This window comes from Mirounga angustirostris, unplaced genomic scaffold (genome assembly GCF_029215605.1).
Source record: "Mirounga angustirostris isolate CCGP_5_RB_7025 unplaced genomic scaffold, mMirAng1.0.hap1 SCAF_10, whole genome shotgun sequence".
Taxonomy (NCBI): domain Eukaryota; kingdom Metazoa; phylum Chordata; class Mammalia; order Carnivora; family Phocidae; genus Mirounga; species Mirounga angustirostris.
This window is the reverse complement of record NW_026991718.1, coordinates 134815080-134827832: the sequence shown is the minus strand read 5'-3', so window position 1 is coordinate 134827832 and position 12753 is coordinate 134815080.

Sequence of the window (12753 nt, the reverse complement as noted above, 5' to 3'; positions counted from 1 at the left end):
TCTCGTAGGAAAGGGGGACCTGCCTTGCACAGTGTAGGTGCTCAATAAATAGGAGTTGGTTTGATCCAAAAGACCATGTGGATCTCTGCCCAGGAAAATAGTTACTGATATCCTGTTGTCAGCACATGTTTATGGGATAGATGAAAGACTGGATGGGTGGGTGGATGGATGGATGGATGATTGGATAGATATATGGACAGAGGGATGGATGATTGGATGGATACATGTTAGCTTGGGAGGAAGAATGGGCATTACAAGTTGGTCCCCCATGACAAGGAAGTCATGGAACAAGGCAAGGGTAGTGAGTGTCAGAGGCAAAAAGAACCTGGCTCTTCTGGGCCGTCCAAAAGGGAGGGTCCACATAAGTCCCTCCGCATATCTCTGTGTCTGGATGAATGGGAGGGGCTAGTGATTTATAGTTCCCTCCTTGATATAACCAAGTCCAAAGATAACAATTGTTGCCTTGCTGAGGGTTTAGAGCAACTTCCAGCCTGGAGTTAGTTCTCCAGGGGACCCAGATCCACAGATTCTCTGAATTTGCCCCGTGCAAGCTCCGGCGGTGGTGGGGGGGTGGGGGGGGCAGGACAGCTGGCTGCTGGCAGGGTTTCAAGAAGCCTCAGCAAGGCAGAGAAGCATTAATGGACTTTATCGCTTTGTCAAGAACTTAAAATTGCAGTCATTTACACGACTTCATTTTAATTGCAGCAATAAATAATTTTTGGTTAATTAGGATGCATAAATTTATATATCATTTATTAACAAAAATAATTTGCAGTAAAAATTGATGTGTTTTGCCTTTGGGAACACTCTGCAGTCTTTGGAAACTCTAAAAAAATAAACAGTCACACAAATACCAAAAGGAGACACCCGCAGACACAACTGAGCAGTATTTCTAGGCCTACTGTGTGTCTGGTGTGGTGCTGGCAAGGAAGAGCCACAAAGGGAAGAGAGGGGAGGACCAACAATAGCAAGAAGTCTCTCTGCAGAGAACCTCGTAGCAGTGTTGGAATCTTCTTATAACTTATCAGCTGTGTGCCTTTGCGCAAGTTACTTAACCTCTCTGTGCCTCTCTTCCTCATCTGCAAAATGTGTCATGATAGGACCTAGCTTTTTTTTTTTTTTAAGATTTTTATTTATTTATTTGACAGAGAGAGACACAGCGAGAGAGAGAGAGCACGAGCAGGGGGAGTGGGAGAGGGAGAAGCAGGCTCCCCGCCGAGCAGGGAGCCCGATGCGGGGCTCGATCCCAGGACCCTGGGATCATGACCTGAGCTGAAGGCAGACGCTTAACTACTGAGCCACCCAGGCGCCCCAGGACCTACCTCTTGAAGGTGCTGTTAGGATTTGCATGAAAAGGACCCCAGGGGACACATCTTCCTTCCAGTGACTTGACATCCATTTCCCCCTCCTCTAGTAACCATCTCCTAATGTTCCTGCAGGATCTAATTCTCTCCTTTCAGTCCATGTGGTTTGACTGGAGCTCACACCCGGGATCTTTAGGAATGGGTACATCTTAACCCTAAATCAGTCAGTAAAATCCTGACCACCGTGATTGGTGGAGGGATGAGCATGTGACCCAGACTGTCCAATCAGAGCTCATTCCCACACTCGCTGCTGTGACCAGGGGACATTCTTGGGACACTGGGAACCACCAGGAGCAGAGTCTTGACATCTGCATAACAAGCAGACCCAAGAGAGTTCTCACCGTCCCAGGATGACACTGGAGGTGCTGGGTCCAGCCCTGAACGTCATCAGAACTATGTCTGTCCGCCTCACAGCGCCACTGTCCTCTCCAAGACCCCGTGCCCAGGCTGGCTCTTCTCAGGAGGCCACAATGACCGCCAGAGCTCCAGGCTTGGGTCCCTTCAGTGAGTGGCCAGTGAAAGAGGGCTTCTCACACAAGGTTCCCCTGAGAGTCCAAGGTTTGAGTCCCAGTGACCCAGCTTGGGCCATGGGTCCTCGCTGCCCCTGACTTCTGGGTCTTGTACCCACCCTCGTTCTAGCTGGTGCCATCAGGCCCACACTGACCCCCTCGGGGGAATAAATCCCAAAGGAAAACTAAGAAAACTTTGCTGGAAGCAGGAAGAGTAGACGTGCACACCAGAGACCCCTGTGCCCAGCCCAGGGCTGAGCTCACGAGTAGGGGAGGACCAGGCCCTCTGCGGCCCAGTGTGGCTTGGCCCAGTGAAGAAGCAATGGCCAGTAACTGCTTTGTCCCCACAAAAATGCTCCAAGGGACCCCTTGGGTTCAGGCCAACTTTTCCACCAACAGCCAGGAGGGCAAGTCCAGTTTTGGGTCAGAGGGCTGAGGCCACCCTACTTCCTGCAGCCCAGCCCTGGCCTGTCTCCTTAGCTCTGAAACCCATAATCTCAACATCCATGAGAAACTGCCTCTCTCTGCGTGAGTCTGGCTGGGAGAGCAGGAGAGCCAAGGTGTGCATCGTATCACCTTGCTGGGCGATTGCCCCTGGGGTGCGGGGGAGAGGCAGGCCTGCCCCTCGAGCTTCTGGCTTTCCCTACTCGGCGCAGGCATCAGGCAAAACCACTCTTCTAGGGCCAGTGGGCTCTCCCTGGGGCTTGCTTCTGGCTGGAAGTCCTAAGGAACTATCATGCCCAGAAATAGTTCTCAGCCGAGGGTGGTGGGAGTTGATGGCTGAAACCCCCAGCTTCCTTGTCCCTCTGGGGGGCAGCACTGGGGGTCTGTTTCAGCCATCTCCCTAAGATTTGCCTCCTGAGAATGAGCTTTGCTCGCTCACTGACCTTTATGTGCTCCTTCCCACTGCTTGTCTGTCTGGCTCCCTCCCTCTCCTTGGGGACATCTCCTGGGGTCACCTCCCCGTCCTTCTGCTCAGCTCAAAGCCTTGTCTCTGGGTCTGCTCCTGGGAGGTCCCAGGCTGTAGCCACCAGCTCCAGGTATGCCCGCTGTGGTGAGCTCAATGCGCCCCCAAAGACATGCCCATATTCGAATCCCTGGAATCGGGGAATGTGAGGCTGTCTGGGGAAAGGGACTTGGCCAATGTAATTCAGCTAATTATCTTGACATGAGATCATCCTAGATTATCCAAGTGAACCCTAAACCCAGTGGCAAGTGTCCTCATTAGAGGGAGGCAGAGGGAGGTGGGATGCACACAAGAGAGGAGAGGGGGACGTGCAGAGGGAGGAAGGCACTGGAGGGACGCAGTCACGCACGGGACACCTGGTGCCACCAGAAGCTGGAGGAGGCAGGACTTCCTCCCCTAGAGCCTTCAGAAGGAGCCCGGCCCCAGTGACCCCTTTGTTTCAGACTTCTGGCCCCCAGACTGTGAGAGGATCAATATCTGTGGCTTTGAGCTCCTCGGCCTGGGGTCATTTGTTGTAGCCGCCCCAGGAGATGAATTCGCGGGAGCCTCCCCACCTTCGGAGATAAGGGTACTGGGGTCGCATTGTACTCGGGAGCCTGGGCTTCATCCCAGGGAGGAGCCCGTGAGCCGCTGAGGGTTTCAGGCCAAGGAGTGATGTGGCCAGTCTGTGGCTTGAAGGGGCCCCTTGGGTCATCGTGTGGGACGCAGGCTGGGGCTGGAGTGGGGCTGGGCTTTCCAGCTAGGAGCGCGGAAGGACCTAGAGGGGCCCAGTGCAGTTCTGGACGTCCCCGAGCCCCTCAGGCACAGCCACAGCCCAGGGAGGGGGGCACCTGTGGAGTCTGGCACCTGTCTAGGCCAACCAGAAGTGGGGGAGGGGGTACCCAGGGTGTCAGCCCCCAGTGGCCCTGAGCAGTCCCTGACAATGACTCCTGCCGTGGAGGTGACCTACCCCGGCATCTGCTTTGTGCAGAAGGGCCTCGGGGGATGGGAAACCCGAAACCAAAATGCAAATTCCTTCCCTCCTCACCAAGGTCGCCCACATCCTGCAGATCAGACTTCAGAAGTGATGGTCCTTCGTCGCCCCCATTCTTGTCCCCACATGCCAAAGCCTGGGGGGGTGGGTGCTCTCCCCATGCACACGGTCGGGGAGCAGGACAGCGTATTCTTTTTGATTCCCGGAACGTATGGCCTTCCGGGGACCACCAAGGTGGCACACCCAACCGGAATTTAGCCTTCCAATATTTCAGCCAAGGCGTGGTTTCCTCATGGTCCTTATTCTCTTTGACTAAGCTCTTGGGGATTCGCTGTACCTTCCACAGCCAACTTCAGTGTTTCCCACGAGAGAAAGAAAAGGATGGGGTGCCAGTGACCTCGCTTCCGTGGCATTAATAACTTTGGGGTAGTGTATCGGCCCTCCCTGGCCCTCTCTTCCCACCTTTCCATCCCCACCATCAACACCCCTTAGGGCCACGAAGTCACCCACGGCCTTCCCCACAGTGTCCTGGGGCTGGAAACTGCTGCCTCAGTCTCCCCCCTGGGGCTTGAAGGGCTGCACTTGGTCTGAGTTTGCTAACGTGTGCTGTTACATCCAGAAATTATATAAGGAAAAGTTGTATTTCCTGTCCAATTCTCATCATCGTGCTGATTGCATCCAGAAAAATCTCAACCTAATAAATCTGTGGGCCCTGGATCCCCCCAAACCTCCCTTTGGAATACAGCAGGCCTCGGGCTCGTCTTCTTCAGGCCAGGCCTCTAGCCAGTTTTAATAATATTTTGTTTCCATTTTCCTTCTTTTCATGGTTACCATCTATTTAATATGGCAAGGAGTAATGATTCTCCACTTCCGATCCTTTGTGAAGAGATCTATCAAGTTTCTTTTTAAAAGATGAATCGATTTTGAAGCAAATATCAGGAAATGGTGTCGCTGGAGTCCAACGGAGCAAGCTCAGAAAGGGGGGCCCCTGGCGTCTGGTTAGGTGGGTGTGGGGAGCATGCCCCCAACAGGAGCCTGGGCCGCCTCTTTCCTCCCTAGTCTAGGCTCTGGAAATCAGTTCCAGGTTTGGGACAAGCATGTAAAGTTGAATAATGGGTGAGCAGGGAGAGATTCTTAAAGCAGATGCCCCACATGTTTGAATGTGAGGGTGGGGTTAGCTGATGGGGTCTCAAGAAGGAACACCTCATGGTTGAAGCGGGAGGGGGAGTAAGGGACAACACCAGCTTCAAAGAGGGACCTCAGACCTGGGCTCTGGGCAGGGGAGGACAGGGCTGGTCACATAGCGAATGACAATGCTTGCTGGTTCTTGGAAGAAAGCTGCCCATCTCTTTGGGTTTGGTCTGTAGCTACCCTAGTAACTTGCCTCCAGCCCTCTGTCCTCTGTCTGCACAGGCCCTTCTGGAAAGGGAGCCTGCCCTTGGTTCCAGAGTGGCCACAGCTGCTCCTGCTCCCCTTGTCTCTTCTCCTTGCCTACCCCCTCCACACCTCCCGAAGAGGAGGTAAGTGCGGAGCTGGGCGCAGAGCCCTGGAGGGAGGACCTCCTAAATGGGGCGGGGGGAGCCGCAGGAAGAGAGTGGGTATGGCACCAAGGGTGGGGTGGCCTTCAGATTGGAGATAAGATCCTAACTGAAGATGGCCCCACTTCCAGCCTCAGGGAACTCACTTGTACCTTCCAATCTGCCCCACGTGCGGCGGGGACAGAGGGGCTGGAGAAACACCCCCAGTGGTTGTGTCAGATTCTCAACCCACCTTGGTCCACAGCCCAAGCCCACCTGGAGGGCAGACAGAGACAAATGTCCCCACACAGACACACACCCCCAAGCCCTCAGCCCAGCACAGCTGCCCTGAGCGCCCCGAAACTGAGCACATTCGACAAGCAGCAAGGTCAGCCCAGCCCCCCTACCCCCACCCCCCGTTCTTTCCAGAAACTTAAACTGCTGACTTCTGCAACCCAGGTGTCTGGCCCACCAGCCAGTGCCCCGTGCACACGGTCTGCTTCCAGAAAGGACCACTTCTGAGAAAGCCCTTGGTCATCAAAGCCCCATCTTCTTGTGCCAGATTTTTCGGCATGGAGGGCCAGTTCACTGGATAGAACATTTAGCAATTAATTCCGTTCCCAAAATGTTGGTCAGTAAATCATGGGGAAGATGGTTTCCCAGAACAGTCCGCTTCTTGCCCAGGACAAGGACCAGAACAGACTTGCAAGCCAAAGCCGGCTCGCGGGGGATTGGATGTCTGTACTCTGCAACTGTCCCAGACGTCTGCTCCAGCTCCACTCGACCCCCCTCTATGTATATGGGCACATGCACATGCACACACACACACACACACACACATGCCCCCCTCCCCCAAAGAACAAACCGTTTACCGCGGAAAAGGTTGCAAAGCTCCTGTGTAATTCTGGGCTGTGGCCGAGCTGGCGGGCACCCGCCAGGGACAGGCAGGGCGAGCAGCTCCGTCACTCATCACTTGCCTTGATAATTGACTCTCTTATTGCACTTGGCTATTAGCAGGCTCATCCTCCTTGGGAAGGTAACGCCTGAGCTGTCAGAACTAGGGCGGGAGCAGGGATGGGATGGTGGCGACCCCGCCTGCCCAGCCCCCACCCTTGCACAGGTCTTCCGGGAACAGAGGTGGGAGGCGGTAGTGTTTGCTCTTGGGTCTCTGGCCCGCTCCTGGCTCTGCCCACGGGGACCTGTACCCCAGTGCTCACCCGCAGCGAGCCTCTCCTCAGAGCCCTGGCCCGTCGCCTGTCCCTGGAATGTCTTTCTAGCATCGGACACAGGCCAAACCCAAAGGGCCAGCTAAAAACTCAGCCATCTCCAGTTTCCAGGTCCCCGGCCAAGCAAAAGAGGGGCCTGCGGGCCAGGAGCCAGGAGGGGACCAGAGCGATGGGTGAAGAAGGGACTCTTTCCTCGGGCCTCGGGGACACTGCCATGTACTCCGGTCAGAGTGCACCCCCTCCACTCCGCTTGGCCCCGAGGCTGTCCAGGGAGCAGGTGGGGCAGACACGACCCCCCATTTCACAGAGGGGCCAGAGACCACCTGGGTAGGGCTGGGCAAGCCCAGAATCTAACCCCACCCAGAGCATGTGCTCCCAGCCTCCATGCAAGCTGCCTGTCGTTCCTCGTGCTTCCTGGGTCCTGCCCATTTAGCCAAATGACAAGTGGGTCCCCTGGGCCCCATCTCAGCGACGCCGGGTGCCCAGGGAGCAGAGAAGGGTGAAGGAGGTCGAGGGGGCCTGAGACACGGAGGAAGGACTGGCCATGTCTCCTCAATGGACCACTGGTGCCTGCCCCCAGGAAGCAAGCAAGCTCAGGGACGCACAGCTCCGGCTCTGGACTCAGCCCGAAAGCTGGGCTGGAAACGCAGCCTCTTAGGGACCGTGCACTCCGAACCTGCTGGAGCCCAGCCATTGCCCAAGCCTGGCTGCCTGCGCACGGCCTCCCCGCGCCCGGGCTACGGTTCACAGGGTCTGTTCCTGTAAACCAGCTCCAGATAAACATCCTTAAAAAACTGTAACCTGCTCCTAAGCAACACTGTCCCCGAAACCCCAGGTTGGATGAGCCAAGTATTTGCTCATACCTGCTAAGGCAGTAAACCCACAGCCATGAAAATAAAAAATCTCCACGGTGTTCCACTGGAAATCTCCCCCCAGGGGTGGGCAGACCCAGGTTGGCGGTGCCTCTGAAACCCTTAGCCCAGCCCTGGCCACAGTCGGTGCTTAATACAGGTCACTTTCCCCTGGGAGCTTCTCTCAGTCCAGAAAACGTCTTCTCTGCAACTTTCTCTCACCCCCGATTAGAACATCACCACTAATTCCCGAGGGAAGAACAGTGCCCGGGGCACAGGAGGGGCTTGGTAAATACCAGAGGGAAGGAGGGGTGGAGGAGGGAGGCAGAGAGAGAGGACTCCCTGCATTGAGAAGGTCAGATGAAACTAATCAAGTCCCCCCAAATCATACTAGTATTTAGACTGCTGTAAAGTGCGAGGTCAGTATCCCGCATGAATAATGGATGTGATTAACGGGACCCTGAGTCATTAAGAAGAGCTGAAATGATGCTGAGCGCGTTCTGTTAACCAGGGCGGGAGCCCAGGCAAGTTACCTGCAGAAGCGTCCATCAAGAGAAGCTTCGAGGAAGGAAGTGTGGGCGTTCAGAGTGGTTTCTGCTGCCCTTAACAGGAAAGCTCCCTTATCCAGACCACTTTGCACCCCAAAAACATCAGACACTGAGTGTTGTTGGCCGAGCTCCTGGACAGCGCTGCTGAGTTTTGACATTCTTTTACCGTGCTCACTTGAACTATTGATTAAAATCAGCAGTTCCCTTGCAGGTCATTTTCTCAATAATGCTAATTTTAGTAATTCATTACTGACAGTGTGTCTGCTTCTAACACGTGTAATGAGCCAAATCACGAAATGAGATAATGTATGAGCTCCACGGCTAAACAGGTAATTGGCCAAGCATCGCCAATCGACTTGGCTGTAAGGACGTTAAAGGCCCGGTGCACCCGGACCAGCGAAGACCGCGCCCTGCTCCAAACGCCCATCTCAGAGCCAGAGTGAAACTTTTACCGCGAGGACAAGTGAGTCATCTTGTTTTTGAAGCTCTTTGTATTAGAACGATCTTCTGCCCCAGACTGTCATCATTCATTTCAGAGTTTAATATCCTGAGACATCAGGGAACTTTCCACAGTATCTAAATTAAATTCTTTCTTCTGAAGCTCAGATCCATTTCCTTCGGAGGAGATAGCAAACCGCCAACCACAACGGTCTCTGATAACCAGAGATTCATAGATTTTCAGGACTATCTGATCCAGACCCCTCTTTCTGAAGGCGACCACATGCGTAGGTGGGCAAATGTCTTGTCTTGCGCAAGACCACACGCGGAGTTGGGTTCAGTGCTGGTTTTGGAGCCCAAGACCCCTGCACTGCCTCGGCTGACCCTGCCCCGGATCCACCCCCGGTCGCCCACGCAAGGAGATCAGAGGAGCAGGATGGGAGAAAGCCACAGGTGTGTCCTTTCAAGGACCAGACCAGCTAAGTCACAGGAAGGAAATGACAGTCGGTCTTGAAAGTAGAGGAAAAGTTGTCCCACTCACTCATAGTAAGAACAAAGCAAATGAGGCATCTGTCAGATCGGTGTGATCACCAATTTTGGCAACATCCCGCTTTGCCTGGCAGGGGAGCCCCTGATGCCCTCGGAGGTCGTAACTTCTCAAGGGCCCCTGGCAATGTCCGTGCAGATTCAAAATGGACACACCTTAGGACCTGGGCGCGCCCTTTCTAGGACTCTGTGCCGCAGACCGTGTCCCGCCCCGGCCGAAGTTCCGAGGGGCTGCCAAGAGTGCAGGCGGGCGGCTCCCCCGTACCCAGCTGCGAGCCGTCTAAGAATGGCTCAGTCCATTCTGCACAGATGAAGAGCTGTCGCCCCAGCAGCTGCTAATGGAGGAAAGCGAGGCGCGCAAAGTGCACGCACGTGAGATGCAGCTATTTGCATAAGAAGCAAAAAGAGGGTCATTACATATAAATATGCATGGAATATGCATATGAGTCGAACATCCCCAGAAGGGTACCCAAGAAAGTGTTACCTGTTGCTGCTTCTGAGGAGGCAGCTGGAGAGCCAGAAGAGGACAGAGACTGATTTTCCTTTGCTCCCTTGTTGTTGTTTGGAGGCGTGCCCACATGTGCCTTTCTCGTGCACGCAGGACGCACTTACATGCACGTGGCTGCATCCTTCCCCAGCAAGCTGATCACAGCCTTAAAACCAACCAGGCCGGGCTTGAGGGCCAGCTCCACCACTACACACTCTCGGCGTCTAAGACCGGGTTTCCTCATCTGTAGAATGGGGGAGCCCTGGTCTCGAGAGTCTGCCAAGACAGGGGTGCAGCTCCCCAGGAGCACGTGGGAGGTATGGCATGGGCATACCCTTGGAACTGCAAGGGGAGGCCCTCTCTGCCTGCACGTGAGTGTTCCGAGATAGCTGAGACGTCCCACGTGATCTCGTTTGGATCCCACATTTGGTCCCACGTGGTGCAGGACCCCGCCTGCACCCCAGGGGCCTTCCCCTCCCCTTGGCCGGCCCCCGAGCTCCCCCAGGGACTTCCCATCCACACCCCTTCCTCGTTTGCTGCGTCCCAACGTTCCTCCCTTTCTGTCTCACGACTGGCTTGACACCGGCAAGGATACGGAACGCCCGGGGATCCCCGGAAACCACTACGGTGGCACAAAAGGGCACAAGCACTTTGGAAATTTTGACAGTTCCCGAGGAAGTTTCACACACAGGGATCACATGACACAGCAATTCCACTCCTAGGAATTTACCCAGGAGGAACAAAAACATAGGTACAACAGCGTTCAGGGAGGCTTTATTCCTAAAAGCCCCAAACTGGAAACCCAAATATCTACCAATAGGAGAGTGGTAAACAGATTGAGAGACCCCCAAACAATACATTTGTGCAAGTAAAATAAAAACAAACCACGGCTGATACACACAACAACATGGATGACCTTCAGAAGCACGATGTTTCGTGAAAGAAGCCGGATGCGAATGTGGACATCCGTATCATCCCACTTACATGAAGTTCAAGAACAGCAAAACTAATCTCCAGTACTAGAAATTGGAATACCAGTGGCCTCTGGGTCCCCAGGTTGAGGTGGGGGGAGGGCGATTACCTGGGAGGAGAGAAAGGAACTTTCCGGGATGAAGGAGACTCCCTACAGCTGGACAGGGAAGCTGGTTACGTGGGTACATACCCAGTAGGATTCATAGAGCTGCGCACTCAAAATCTGAGCATTTTATTGAGTGTAAACATACCTCAAACAAGCCCAAACCGTGGGTGAAAAACTGCACATTTCCCAAGGCCAGATTTCTAGCCGACTTCTCCATCAATGTCTCTTAAACTTTAGACTGTCCTAACTCCGCAGGCAAATACCCTCTTGGCGGGGCCCTCCTGTACTCCAGACGTGTGCACATGAAAAGTGTGCATCCCTGAAGCGCTTTGCCATACCAAGAGCGCTGAGAATGACTCACAGCTATTTGGACGATGCAGCTGAGGCGTATGGAACTGTTCTGTCTATATTAACACTTCTGGGTGTTTCACTGCCTAATAAGGAGAAAGTTATGCGTGCCACTTCTTGGCCTTGGAATTCCTGTTGGGGCAATCTATCAAGGCCAAGGAGGGTCTGTGTTATCAGCGGAGGAATTTTGTTTGCGGAGAGAGCGGTACCCCAGAGCCCGCCTGGTAATCTGATGTTGGGAGCAGCCCTTGGGTGACGGCTGACACCCCATTCTTGCTCACACAGCGGCCGTGCTGGGGCTGGGTCTCCAGACGCAGAGGCCTCTGTGGAGCTGTTGTGTTTGGTCCGCACCTGGTCACTTATTTGGGCTGCTGAATGTTTACTTACCCTGCCCCCACTCCGTCTGCCCCAACTCTGGGTGGTGTCTCCTCCTTCCTGACATTTCCAAAGAACTGTTGCCCCCGCCCGCCCCTTGCCTTATTAGAACCTCTCAACAGCCCAGGGAGATGGGGGTCATGAGCTCCCTCCCACAGGAAAGAAGGGGGAGACTCTGGATGCTTCTGTAGGAACCTGTGGTGTTCAAAGATGGAGACCCTCCCCCTGTCACCTTCTCTCTCGTTGCTCTCTGGCCCACTCCCTCTGGCTCTACAGATGGTCTTTTGTGCCCAGGGAAGTCTGCTCTGATTCTCTCACCGACCCCCTGCAATCTACACTGGCTGGGTCTGTCCAGTGTCTTGGACCACTCACCATTCAGTGTGAGTGGGTCTCAGAACCCCTTCGAGATTCTCAACTCTTTGGACATGGGACCCTCCGTGTGAGTGATTCAAGCACATGGTTCAGGGCTAAAGTGATCTGGAGGAGAGAGGATGCTCAATAATATGGATTGATGGATTGATTGGCTCGCACCCCATTGGCAATCCATTTTATGAGACTCCTGGGGCATACACTCTTCCTGATTAGATTTTTGCTCCATCAGTTAAGGATGCTGTGTGTGAGCACGCTGTGTCAGCTAAAGATCAAACTCTAAATAATGGTTAGTGTCTACCCTGGAAGCATGCTTGCTGAGCCTAGATCCCAGGCTGGTGAGGCAGGACTATGAAATGTCAAACATGCCGTGCAGTGCAAACACACCGGGGAGGGCCCACATAAATCAATTCAAAGGACAATCATTAGCATTTGGGTGAAGGCAGCACTGTGAAGGGTGAGGGGGTATGAGGATTCTGCTCACCTTCAAGGTCAGTTTGCCTTCATCAATCTATCGACTGTTTTTATCCCCTGAATCAAACAAGAAGATGTGTTACTAAACTAAGGATGCCACAGTAAAGTATCTTTATCACTCAAGAAAGCTTCCCAGCTGTCGACTGGGATGATGCTGGGGGAGGGCACAGGCAGGTGGTTCTGCAATTGCTCCTCGGGTCCTGACCCTCAGCAGAAAGTTTCCAGCAGGTGCTTAGGTTGTGAAGTTCAGGGGCTGACAGCCGTCCCCAAGGGCCAGGCTTGGACAGCAGACGTGCCCCAGCTGGGTGGGCCTGTCTACACAGGCAGGGGATGAACCCACGCTGGGCTCCTGGGCAGGGATTGTTTGTTATTCTTCTTCCTTGGTCCTTTGTTTATTTTTTAAAGATTTTCTTTATTTGAGAGAGAGCACATGAGCAGGGAGAGGAGCAGAAGGGGAGGGAGAGGGCAAGCAGACTCTGCTGAGCGCAGAGCCCAACACGGGGCTCGATCCCAAGACCCAGATCATGACCTGAGCCAAAACCAAGTCAGATGTTTCACTGACTGAGCCCCCCAGGCGCCCCTCTTTCTTGGTACTTGACAAAAATCCACACGCTTGGGGACCCTGGTGCCGCTGAGTGGAGCAGCTCTTTGGACTGGAAACGAGCCTGGTAGGTTGACTATTA